The sequence below is a fragment of the Xenopus tropicalis genome, chromosome 4, assembly GCF_000004195.4.
Source record: "Xenopus tropicalis strain Nigerian chromosome 4, UCB_Xtro_10.0, whole genome shotgun sequence".
Taxonomy (NCBI): Eukaryota; Metazoa; Chordata; class Amphibia; order Anura; family Pipidae; genus Xenopus; species Xenopus tropicalis.
The window spans coordinates 91,427,500-91,440,257 of NC_030680.2; the positions used below are offsets into that span (position 1 = coordinate 91,427,500).

Below are 12,758 nucleotides of genomic sequence, written 5' to 3' on the forward strand. Positions count from 1 at the left end.
GATGAAAAGGACATTTTAAAGCTTAATGCTGGGTACAGACAGGTAGATGAAGTTTCGACCAAAGTTGCTAACATTCTTCCATGTGTTTGAGGCCAAAAGCGCTGATTTAAACCAGAATCTGCCCATCCTAGCTATTTATTGGTAAAATGATTTTGCTTTATTGTGTATGTCTTAAAGTGGACCTGTCACCCAGACATAAAAACTGTATAATAAAGGTCCTTTTGAAATTTACACACATCCAAACCATTTATAAAAGCATTTAAAAATCCCAGCTTTCAATCATATTGCCTGCCTTAGGCATAGAGGCGGGGCAGACAAGTACTTTAACTTTCAATTCAGCTCACACTTTCCCCCTCCCTCCTAACCATCTAATTGTGTAGCCAGTGCATGGGCCTGGGCATCTGGTCCCCCATTTTGCCACATTTTGGGGTGATGTAAAGCTTGCCTTAATAACAGTGTCCACAAAATGGCACCTGCCTATTTGCTGTGATTGTGTAATTCCAGGACTGAAGGAAACAAGATTTATATTACTGATATAGCATAAGTGAAGATTATTTTGCTTAACAAACACAATAGAAAAAAAATTCAAATTATTTCTTAGGGTGGAAGGTCCCCTTTAAGATGAGCCATTCAGGTTAATAATCTTTAGCCTTTACGTCTTGACCATTGTGATGCACAGAAATGTACCTACCTTACAGGATGAAAGTACATATTGGTGTAGGTGTCAAAATAAATAGTAGTATAATTTGGGCATGCCAAATTTTAGCTTTCTGTCCTCCTTCCTTGGACATTTGTAAAGGTAGTGTTTTTGCTTAAAAATGTAAATTGTCACATTCTTGTCTCCTTTTTTGTAAACATGTTAATGGGTATCTGACTTCCTTCATTCCAGGGGCAAGAGTCTGTGGAGTTCTCTCCTTTCTCCCTTCTCCTGCCCTCCCCCATAAGAATTCATAAAACTCACTCCCCCCACCATTAGGAAGTTGTAATCTGAGCTATAATGGCTAAGCTGCAAGTAGGAAGCTACTTAAAATGGCAGCTGCTATCTTGAACAGAGAAAGCTTCTAGGGCTGTTTACTCAGGTATGGTAATGCTCTTTGCAGAAAAAATATAGTGTTTTGGGTGGCGCTAATGTGGCGAATCTATTGACAGTAAAATGCCAAAATGACTTTCCTTCTCCTTTAAGGTATTTTTTAAAGCTTTTTATTTGTTGTAATTTTTTTCTGGAATTCTGGTCACACAGTTGACTGGTTTCAGCCATTTTGACTACTAGCCAATACTAAGCATTGACTGTTTCAGTTTTAAGCTGTTAAGTGCAAGCATAGTTTCATGAATATGTGAATGAAATGTAGAAAAAGGTAGGCTTGTTGGTAATATTACTATGATCACTTTTTATACCTAATGATACTCTTTCTTAGTACAACCTAAAAATGTGAACTATAAAGCTGATTAGCCATTGAAACCATGACTCTTTTTGTTTTTAAATAAAATTATTAAAAAATGTAAAATATATATTGCAATTGAAATAACATAAAAAAAGGGAATTGTCATAACTCACAATATTCACTCATTGTAGATATTTGGGGGGTGGCATTTACTAACCCACAACTTTTTCGGGTCAGGGTTTTTGAAACCCTGAAAAAGTCACAGAGGAAAAAATTCAGAACTTTTTTTGAGATTTATTTTGCATTTTTCCCCCACAACAATTACGAATCCAAAAATTCTCCACCTAAAACCTGTCAAGGTCATGTAGAAGTCAAAGACAGATGTCCCTTCCATGGAAAACTTTTCTTTGCTTTGAACATTTTTGTGCATATTTCTAAAAAGTTAGTGTTCAACAAGTCTTAAAAGTCATGCTTTTCGTGACCTTTGTGCAACTTTTGTGCAACTTTTTTCCGTGTTTTTTCACCTCAGAGTTTTTGATTTAAAGGAGAATGCAAGCCAAATTTGAAAAGCATACTGCCCAATAGTCCTCCTATTGTTTATTAAAAACACCACACTTTTGGCTCACCTAATCAAATATTTACTCAGTCACACTTACTTCACATTTTCTAGAACAGGCAGCCATCTCTAAAAAGGTATTCTCTCTTTGCTTCATACTGCACATGTGTTTCATTTCCTCCTCCTCTCCCCTCTGCCAGATCAGCTTCTGATTGGCTGGTGGGCATGTGTAGCTCAGAACAGGAGACAGGATCAAGTTACACACATGCTCAGAGAATAGGAATGCTGCCGCTGGCAGCCTACAGGAAGGGGAAAGAGATTTCAGTGATATCACTGTAGTCTTCACACTGCTGTAGGCTGCCAGCACCATATCTCAGAGAAGCAAGCAGGGACCTGGGAATTTAGATATGCAGTAAGTCCTTAAAAAGAATGCCTTTAGACTTACTTTTAATTTATATTAACCTTTCATTGTCCTTTAATGGAAACAAATGTATTCCTGGTTTCAAAAAATATATAATGAGATACATTTAAATTTTAGTAAATCTACCCCTTAATAAATCTGTTTCTCAAACAGGTTTTATTATTTTCTGACACCTACTAGCTCTTCATTATTACTTTACTCCAGACTTTAGCAGGAGCTGATTCTGACATTTACTTTGTGTGTTGTGCCAGACGAGCACATATTTGAGCCAATTAAATCTTGCACATGCACCACTACTGTTTTCTCACTTACTGACAAGCATACAATACCAGTTCAGCTAGTACCAGATTTACCAAAGGGGTGTAACTTTTAGCACCCATATTGACGAAAGATCTCAATTCCACTAAAATTCTTGGTAAAAGAATACATTGTGGGTAAATCCTATGGCTATTTGTGCTGTTATTTCTCATGTTGTACATAACACAGTTTAGTACATGTTAACACATGTTCTCAAAATCTTAAATTCTATGCTGTCTCTATTTAGGACTCTTGCACATGGGTTTGCTTTTGTGTTTTCCACACATTTGAAATGCATCAACTAATAGATTCCATTAAATTCTGCCTGGTTGTGTTCATGACGGTTGTGCTCTATTGCTTGCACATTTCATTTTTTTTTTTTAAAATGCCAAAAAAAAACCCTGCATGTGTTAATGCTACAAGGCTCTTTCTAATAAATACATGAAAAAGTATTATTCACCATACACTGTACTTAAATTTTAATTTTGATGACTCATCATTTTTACCACATGTCCTTATTTGCTTAAATTTTTTATTTTAATAACCTATCATAATTAGGTGACCAATTATTAACTTTTTTTTGGTCAGGAAGCAAAAACAAAAAAACCCCTGTTCCGTGATAAATTATGATTGAAATTGTAAATTTTGAGTTATACAATTGTAAGCAATCCACTATTATATATGGACCTGTTGTAGCTAGATAACTAAGATTTTTCCCCCCAAAAAACTGAGATGTCCATGTATTCTAACTATACTTGCATGTTGTATCCTGTGCTGTATAATTCCCTTTGACCAGTGTCTCTTAATCTATTTCTTTGGGTACACAAAATAAGTTGAGGAATGACAAATTAAAATATTTTATATTGTAGTACAGGTATGGGACCCATTATCCAGAATGCTCGGGACCTGTAGTTTTCCAGATAAGGGTTCTTTCCGTAATTTGGATCTCCATACCTTAAGTCCACCGAAAAATCATTTAAAGATTATTAAACCCAATAGGGATTAATTATATCTTAGTTGGGATCAAGTACAAGGTCCTGTTTTATTATTACAGAGAAAAAGGAAACCATTTTTAAAAATCAAAATGATTTGCTTATATTGGAGTCTATGGGAGATGGCCTTTCCGTAATTCGGAACTTTCTGGATAACGGGTTTCTGGATAATGGATTATATACCTGTATCAAATTTTACTGTTTCAGGAGAATCTTGTGGATCACTCTAAAAAACACACAACCCCAGTTTTAGGTTCTGATCCATAGATTAAAAATCAGGACTTTAATATTATTTAAAATGTTTTTGTTGCATCTTTTGGGAGCCTTAAAGGAGAAGGAAAGGCTAAGTCACTTGGGGGTGCCAAAATGTTAGGCACCCCCAAGTGACTTAGATCGCTTACCTTTTACCCCTTTTATATAGATCAAATGGCGGGAGCAGACGAAAATGTGCTATACTGAACGACCTAAGGAAAACAATACAGCAACTCCTACATATAAATACAAATATAGAGAGAAGGCAGTCAGTTATAAGTGAGTTCTAACTATGTACCAGTTTTTCCCCCAATACACAGTAGCCCCCACATACACAGTAGCCCGCCCCATACACAGTAGCCCGCCCCATACACAGTAGCCCGCCCCATACACAGTAGCCCGCCCCATACACAGTAGCCCCCCCATACACAGTAGCCCCCAATACACAGTACCCCCATACACAGTACCATCCAATACACAGTAGCCCCCAATACACAGTAGCCCCCAATACACAGTAGTCTCCCATACACAGTGCCCCCTATACACAGTGCCCCCTATACACAGTGCCCCCTATACACAGTGCCCCCCATACACAGTGCCCCCCATACACAGTGCCCCCATACACAGTGCCCCCTATACACAGTGTCCCCCTATACACAGTAGCTCCCAATACACAGTGCCCCTATACACAGTAGCCCCCAATACACAGTGCCCCAATACACAGTAGCCCCCCAATACACAGTACCCCCATACACAGTACCATCCAATACACAGTAGTCCCCAATACACAGTAGCCCTCCAATACACAGTACCCCCATACACAGTAGCCCCCAATACACAGTAGTCTCCCATACACAGTGCCCCCTATACACAGTGTCCCCCTATACACAGTGTCCCCCTATACACAGTGTCCCCCTATACACAGTGTCCCCCAATACACAGTGTCCCCCAATACACAGTGTCCCCCAATACACAGTGTCCCCCAATACACAGTGTCCCCCAATACACAGTGTCCCCCTAGCACAGTAGCCCCCTAGCACAGTACCTCCCATAGGCGCTCCGCCTTCGTTATGCCTCTCCTTGCGCTGCGCGACAGTCTCTTTTATAAGGTTGCGCCCCGTGCGTAATGACGTCACACCCACAGGCGCAACCTTATAAAAGGGACTGTCGCGCTGCACAAGGAGAGGCATAACGAAGCAGCCGACGAAGCGTGAACATCCGGCACAGCAAGCGCATCCCGCTGTGCCGGATAGTTCCATGAATGTTCCGCAATGCGGGACATTCATGGAACTATCCGGGACAGCGGAATGCGCCATAAAAAGCGGGACTGTCCCGCGAAAAGCGGGACAGTTGGGGGGTATGAGTCCAGTGTAAAAAATGAACTGGGTAAAAGACTGCGCACATGGGACATAACTGTTCAGTTAGTTTATGAGCATGCAGGTCAGATTCAAATGCAAACTAACTGAACAGTTATGTCCCATATGGCCCCCCTCAAGTCACTGATTGGTTACTGACTGTTAACAGCTTAGAGAGCTGAAAGCAGGAAGTACAGAGACTATTTTGTTAGACATCTGCCCACTGCAGCCCTTGTAGGATTACATTTTTGCCACTAACTAACTAACTAACTAGATTAAAAACATTTTTTATTTTACACAGCCTATCTATTTTATCCAGTTTCATTTTTACACTGAACTGCTCCTTTAAGGCTTACATTGTATGAAAAGGATAAAATGAATTGTATTATGTTTTGAATTACATTTTTATCATTTTTTTTTTTAGATTTCTTTTTAACCTGAATTCAATTTATTTTCCATCTCTCTAAAACTTATAAAAAATAATAAAATTAATTTTAAACTAATTACTTACAAAAGCAGCTGAAATAATGTGAAAGCAATTGAAAATTTGGAGGAAAAATTGCAGTTAGTAAATAAAGCACCAGGGTGTATTTAGTAGAAAGTGGTGGGAACAGAATCTGGCATTGCAAAACTGAGGTTTTACCTAAATTATAAAAAATGAATGGGTAAAAATGAAGGTTGATTCTAATCCTTTGCAGTCTAATTTTTCCCATTCAAGTTTTCATCGACCAACCCTGTGAATTAAGCATTAGCATTCATCTGTCAATCTGTTAACTAGCAATTAAAATACAAACTAGCAAATGCCGAAGATGACCTGCAGCATATAGTAGCTGACAAACAAGGCCGGACAAATCGGTGGATCATTTATAAGCCTTCCTCCTTAAATCTAATTATTTGGCAATTCAAACTTCCCAGTCATCATTGGTCTTGAAATAGATTTAACCTGCTATAAATGATTTAGGTGATTGTTGCTAGTGTAGCAAAGAGAATAGATTGGAGAGGGTTATTGGTATTTATTTAGCACATCAGCTTTTAACTTGAGTTGATTTTTCTCTCTCTGTATCAAATTAGTAAAATAGAAGCACAGAAGGTTTGATGCCTAGTTGCCATTAAAGTAAAGACATTGCTTATTTTTATTTGTTTATGAAAATGGTTTATTTAAATGAAGTAGGGTTTTACATATGAGCTGTTATGTGCTGTATATTGTTATAAAGACCTACATTGTTGGGGTTATAGTTTTCCTTTAATGGAGATCATTTTTTTTTGTGTGTGTATAATTTGTTAAAGGTGTAATCATTTTCCAAACACTTCCAACAGTTCACCATTTTTGACAATATACACCAGAAATAATTACTTTCTATGTTTCTATATTTAGTTTTTGAGTGTTTTTCTAAAATTGAACTTTAAAATGTTAAGAGTTAACACTTAATATTACTATAAGATTTGTATGTGGAGGAGAGTTGTTTTTGATTGTAATGAACTTGCTTTTTAATATTGATTAGCAACAGTAAAGTACATCTTTTTATAGGACTCGGGATCAGACTTTTTAATTACCATAAGTTTTGGAATTTTAACTCCTCACATTAACAACACAGACCCTATCATGCTTCTTATCTTCCTAACATAGGAGCTGCTGTATAAATCTGCTGCTTCCTGTTGTAGTGTAGTAAAGCCCCACCCCCTCAGTCAGTGCTCTAAACGGTGCTTCTCTTCCATCCGGCTCCTAGGTCAGAAAAGCCTCTGTATCAACTAATGTATGGAATTAAAATAGTGCCCCTCCCCCCCAAAAAAAGAAAATATGCTTCAGGGTGACATAGGAAGGTGAAAATTAACCTTCAGTATTACAAAAACATAAAATAAAATAAAAGCAGTTGAAAAAAAAAAGTTGGTGAAATATTAGAAAACATGCAAGGTAAAAATGTTTGAATGTTAAACTTCTCCTTTAATGATAAATGTACTTTTTTAATTTATTTTTTCAGTGTTTAGGAAACCTTTGTATTTATGTATTTTGTTCTTGAGATAAAATATTATTTGCTGTTCAGTAGCTTAGGGCTTCAGTACATGTGAGTTAAAATCTTCCATTTATTGTGTGGTATATTTTTATGTTTAAAGCAGTAGTTCACCTATAAAATACCTTTTAGTATAATGTAGACAGTAATATTCTGAGACAATTTTGAAACTGGTTGAGTCTGAAGATATTTACCCATTTGAGTTAACCAGAAAGTGTTCATTCCAAAAAAATGCTTTTCTGGGGTTAACTCACTGTTAGATACAACTAGTGTTCTTGCAGTGCCTGTGTAATCAATGTTAGCAGAAGCTGAAATGCCAGACAAGGAAATGTATATGAATGGTTTCATTTTGGGGTCTCTAAAAGCCACATTCACACAGGCAATGTGCATGTATAGCCAAAGTGGCAGCCTTTAAAATTCCATTTTGTTCTCTCTACTTACACACCACATACTTTTGTAAAGTACTGTACTGTTGTAAAGTTGCTGTGTCATTGTTTTGTGCTGCTGACACTTCTGGTGCTAAATTTTTATATTTAAATCTCTTTTTGACATTTGATGATTTTTATAAGGTATATCGACTTTGCTTGTTTCATTTTTGAATACACCTACTCTTAAATCAGCTTCTGCCAAATACCAAATCCTCCACAAAAGATTTAGCCAAACACCGAACCGAGTGTTTTTATAATAAGAGTCCTTTTACCCCTCCTTCAAAACTTATTGCCACCCATCATCCACAACTTAAAATTGGGCAGATTTCGATTGGGCAGGTTTGATTTTCCCGTTGGATCAGGTACTGCATCAGGCATTTTAATTTGATCGTTTGGCCCAAGGGCCAACTGATCGAATTAGCCGAATATTGCCCACTGTAGGTGGGTATATCGAAAGACGATCTGCTCGTTTGGCGACCTCACCGCACAAGGAAATTGCGCAGTGTATGTCCAACTTTAATCTTTTTGTCTGCACATATTTACTTTCCAAACCAAGCTGGCCTTCCTAGAGCTCAAAAATTATTTTGTTATGCTAGTAATTTTGGTGGCCATTGCCACATTCTGTTCTGTTTGTGCCTTTTCTAAGACTCCATGCTCCTTATCATTTTATCTTCTGCAACTCTTACCAGAGTGATATTGTCCTTGGATTTATCTGGCATAGACTTCGTTGTGGATCCAGCATTTTTAAAGACTAATAGTTGTTTGGGTGGTTTTTGGTTGTTTTAGTAGAATTGCTTTTTTTTTTTTTTAATGCAAGCTCCCATAATCGTTTGAACCCTTTTTCTCTTTGCCCAATAATAGAATTAAGAAAAAAAGAATATATATTTTGAAAAAATAAATACTAAAGGCCACCACAATAGGATTTATATTTGCTGTGAGGAAGTAGCCCTTTCATCTGATCAGTGCATGCTCAATTTGTGTGGATCTTTTGGATCGAAGAGGGTTAGGAGGGGCTAGGTGTCAGGACAAGCCGGGCGCGTCACTGGAAGAACTCGTAGAGGAAGGACCTCTCCTACACCTCCCACTAAGGATCGCAGCCACTGAGGATGGAACAGGACTTGAACCAAGTGGAGGAGTGGCAGGAGTGCCGAACCGGAACGTCAGAGCAAAATCGGCAGGCAAAAGCGAGGTCGGACAGGCGGGAAGTCGGTACAGGCAGCAAGTTTTCAAGATCGAGAGTCAGGCCGGGTCAGAGAATCAAATAGGCAATCACAGGAAACAAGCTTGGCGTCTTTCACAAGGAAACGATCACTTCGCAATGCTGGTAGGCCTTTGGCGTCCTTTTGAGCGCAATGCGCCTGCGCCGGCGTCAAGACGCGCGCCGGCGTTAATGCGCGCGCGGGCGTCACGACGCACGCCGGCGTCAATACGTGCGCGAGCGACGGAGCGCGCGCGGCCGTCAGAATGTGCGCTGGCGATCGGGCGCGCGCCTACCTTAGGCGAACGACCAGGTACCTGACATTGCCCCCTCCCAAGGCGCGGCCTCCAGATGCGCCCAGACGCAGGTTTCGTCTATCCTGAGCTGCAGGAACCGTAACCTCTGCTAGGCCTGGCAGAGTGGTAATATGAAATCCATAGTTAGAGAAAAAAGGAGTCTGTTTGGAGGAGCTATGTACCGCATTATTGTAAGAGAACTCTGCTAAGGGTAAGAGCGCCGACCAATCTTCCTGAGAATAAGAGGAAAAACATCTAATATATTGCTCCAACGTCTGATTAGTACGTTCTGTTTGCCCATTCGTCTGAGGATGAAAAGCAGAGGACAGGGCGAGCTCAATATGGAGTCCCTGGCATAACGCCCTCCAGAAGCGAGACGTAAACTGCGACCCTCGATCAGACACTATCTCCCTGGGTAAGCCGTGAAGCCGAAAGACCTCTTTAATAAATACTTCTGCCGTTGTGGCTGCAGATGGTAACCCCACCAAGGGTATAAAGTGAGCCATCTTGGTAAACCCGTCAACCACTACCATGATTGTGTTAAAACCCCCCGACTTGGGCAGATCCACAATAAAGTCCATGGAAATTCTCTCCCAGGGTTTCTCAGGAACCGGGAGAGGTTGAAGTAACCCCATTGGTCGGGAGTGTGTATCCTTAAATCTGGCACATGTTTGACAGGAAGTAACATATTTCATGCAATCCCTTGACATGCCGGGCCAAAAAAAATTCCTACTAGCAAGTTCTAGTGTCTTGTGAACCCCCAGGTGGCCGGAAACAGGATGATCATGGACAAATCTGAGTACCTTGAGGCGCAGGTCTTCAGGGACAAAAATGTTATTATTAGACATGAGGTAATTACCACGATGATCCATATGTGTAGGTAAATTGTCCATAGACTTGGAGGCGTTCTGGATCTTGTCAAGCAGATCGGCTTGGAGAAGGAGAAAATTGGAGGCATGAAGGACAGTGCTGGCGGCAGAATCATTCTCGGGTGCAGAAAACAGACGGGACAACGCATCCGCTTTGCCATTCTTGGAACCCGGTCTAAAAGTAACGTGGAAGTTGAATCTGGAAAAGAAGAATGCCCATCTGGCCTGACGAGGTCGGAGTCTTTTTGCTGAGCGTAAATATTCCAAGTTCTTGTGATCAGAAAAAACTAAAATAGGGTGAGACGCCCCCTCCAACAGGTGTCGCCATTCTTGGAATGCAGATTTAATCGCAAGTAGCTCTCTGTCTCCCACATCGTAATTTTGCTCAGAGGAAGATAACTTTTTAGAGAAAAATGCGATAGGATGAAGTAGGCTCTGTACATCGTTTCTTTGCGATAGCACAGCTCCGATGGCATACTCTGAGGCATCCACCTCTAGAACAAACGGCCGTGTAGGATCTGGATGTTTTAGAATGGGAGCGGAGGTAAAACGATTCTTGAGATCCAAAAAAGCCCGCTGAGCCTCAGAAGTCCAGCAGAATCTTTTTACCGAGCTGGTAAGAGCAGTGATAGGGGCGATTATCTTAGAGAAATTCTTGATGAACTTTCGGTAAAAGTTGGCGAAGCCCACAAATCTTTGTACAGCCTTACGACTGTTGGGAATGGGCCAGTCTAATACCGCAGAGACCTTGCGAGAGTCCATAGATATTCCGTCTGAAGAAATGATAAAACCTAGGAACTCTATAGAAGATCTTTCAAACTCACACTTCTCCAGTTTGGCGAAAAGTTTATATGCTCGTAACCGAGAGAAGACTTGTCTGACGTGGTGTCGGTGTTCCTCCAAGGAAGATGAAAATATTAAGATATCATCGAGATAAATAATAACGAAAAGATCCAAAAAGTCTCTGAAAATATCATTTGCAAAGTGTTGAAACGTCGCTGGGGCGTTGCATAGCCCGAAGGGCATCACTAGGTATTCATAGTGCCCATATCGGGTGCGAAAGGCTGTTTTCCACTCATCTCCTTGTCGAATGCGGACCAAATTGTATGCCCCCCGAAGATCTAGTTTTGTGAATACATGTGCTGAACGTAATCTTATAAACAGTTCCGAGATGAGGGGTAGCGGATATCGGTTCTTAATGGTTACCTTGTTCAAATCTCGGTAGTCTATGCAGGGGCGTAAGGAATGGTCTTTTTTCTCAACGAAGAAAATACCTGCCCCAGCAGGGGAGGTAGACGGACGGATAAATCCTTTCCTAAGGTTTTCCTCAATGTAGGTCTTGAGAACTTTAAGTTCAGGTTCGGATAGAGGGTAGATCCGTCCAAATGGGATCGCTGCTCCGGGAAGAAGATCCACCGGGCAATCATATATCCGATGTGGAGGAAGTACATCCGCTCCTTTCTCATCAAAGACATCTAAGAATTCGTGGTAAGATTCTGGAACCAGTTTGAGTCGAGGATCAGGGGTCATAACCAGCAATCTCCCAGGAGCCAACTCAGAACAAGGACAATGCTCAGAGGGAAATGTTATTTGATTCGAGTCCCAATTGATGAGAGGGTTATGAGTCTTTGACCATGGAAACCCCAAAATGATAGGATACAGAGGGGAAGAAACCACGTTAAACGATAGGGTTTCGGTATGCTGTTGAATTTTTATTAACAAAGGAATAGTCTCAAACAGGACTGGACCAGAAGAAATATTAGATCCGTCAGCCAACTTCACCGTCAGTGGGCAGGATCTGGGTCTTAAAGGAATGTCATGAAAACGGGCGAAGTCTCGATCGATAAAGCAACCGCACGCCCCGGAGTCAATCAACTCAGGGGTCTGGAGAGTCTTTCTTGACCACTGCAAAATAGTAATAACTGACATAAGAGACAGTCCATCAATAGCTTCCGCATTAAGAAGACCCGGTATAGATCTCTTACTTGTGGGTCGCACCGGGCATGTGCGGAGCAGATGACCAGAGGCACCACAGTAAAGGCACAAGTTCAGGCGACGTCTGCGTAGCCTCTCTTCGGGAGTCAGAGGGGAACGGATGAGCCCGATTTGCATGGGTTCAGCAGCCCCAGCCGATGACGAGGCCGTGGTGGATGGAGCCAAAATGGGTTTAGGGAATAGAGGAGCTTTAGGGAGCAGCCAACTGGGTTGAAATGTCCCGGACTTTTCTAGTCTCCTCTCCCTCAAACGTCGGTCTAACTGGACGACGACATCGATGAGGGAATCGAAGTCTTCGGGAATCCCCACTCGGGCTAACTCGTCCTTTAGACCTTCAGACAACCCTATTCTGAATTGATGCTTCAGTGCAGCTTGATTCCATCGGGTATCTGCAGCGTGGCTACGGAAGTCAGTAACATATTCCTCAACTGGCCGTTTACCCTGGGACAAAGATCTGAGTGCGGCTTCAGCTGAGGCTTCTCTTTGGGGGTCATCGTATAATACCGCCATCGCCTGGAAAAAAGCAGCAGAGTCACTAAACAACGGACTTTGTTGTTCCAGAAGACGATGAGCCCAAGTCTGTGGCTCCCCGGACAGGAGTGAGATAGCGAACCTCACCTTGGACTGCTCAGTCGTATAAACTTGGGGGTTAAGTGTGAATTCCAGCTTGCAGCTATTCATAAAAGCCCGGAACCTTTTGCGATCCCC

General features: G+C 41.0%; 1 protein-coding gene across 3 annotated transcripts in view; it reads left to right on the top strand.

Annotated features, from left to right (window-relative positions):
• Positions 1-12,758, top strand: part of eri3 (ERI1 exoribonuclease family member 3) — a 195,741-nt gene that overhangs the window by 16,289 nt on the left and 166,694 nt on the right. The window lies entirely within an intron of this gene.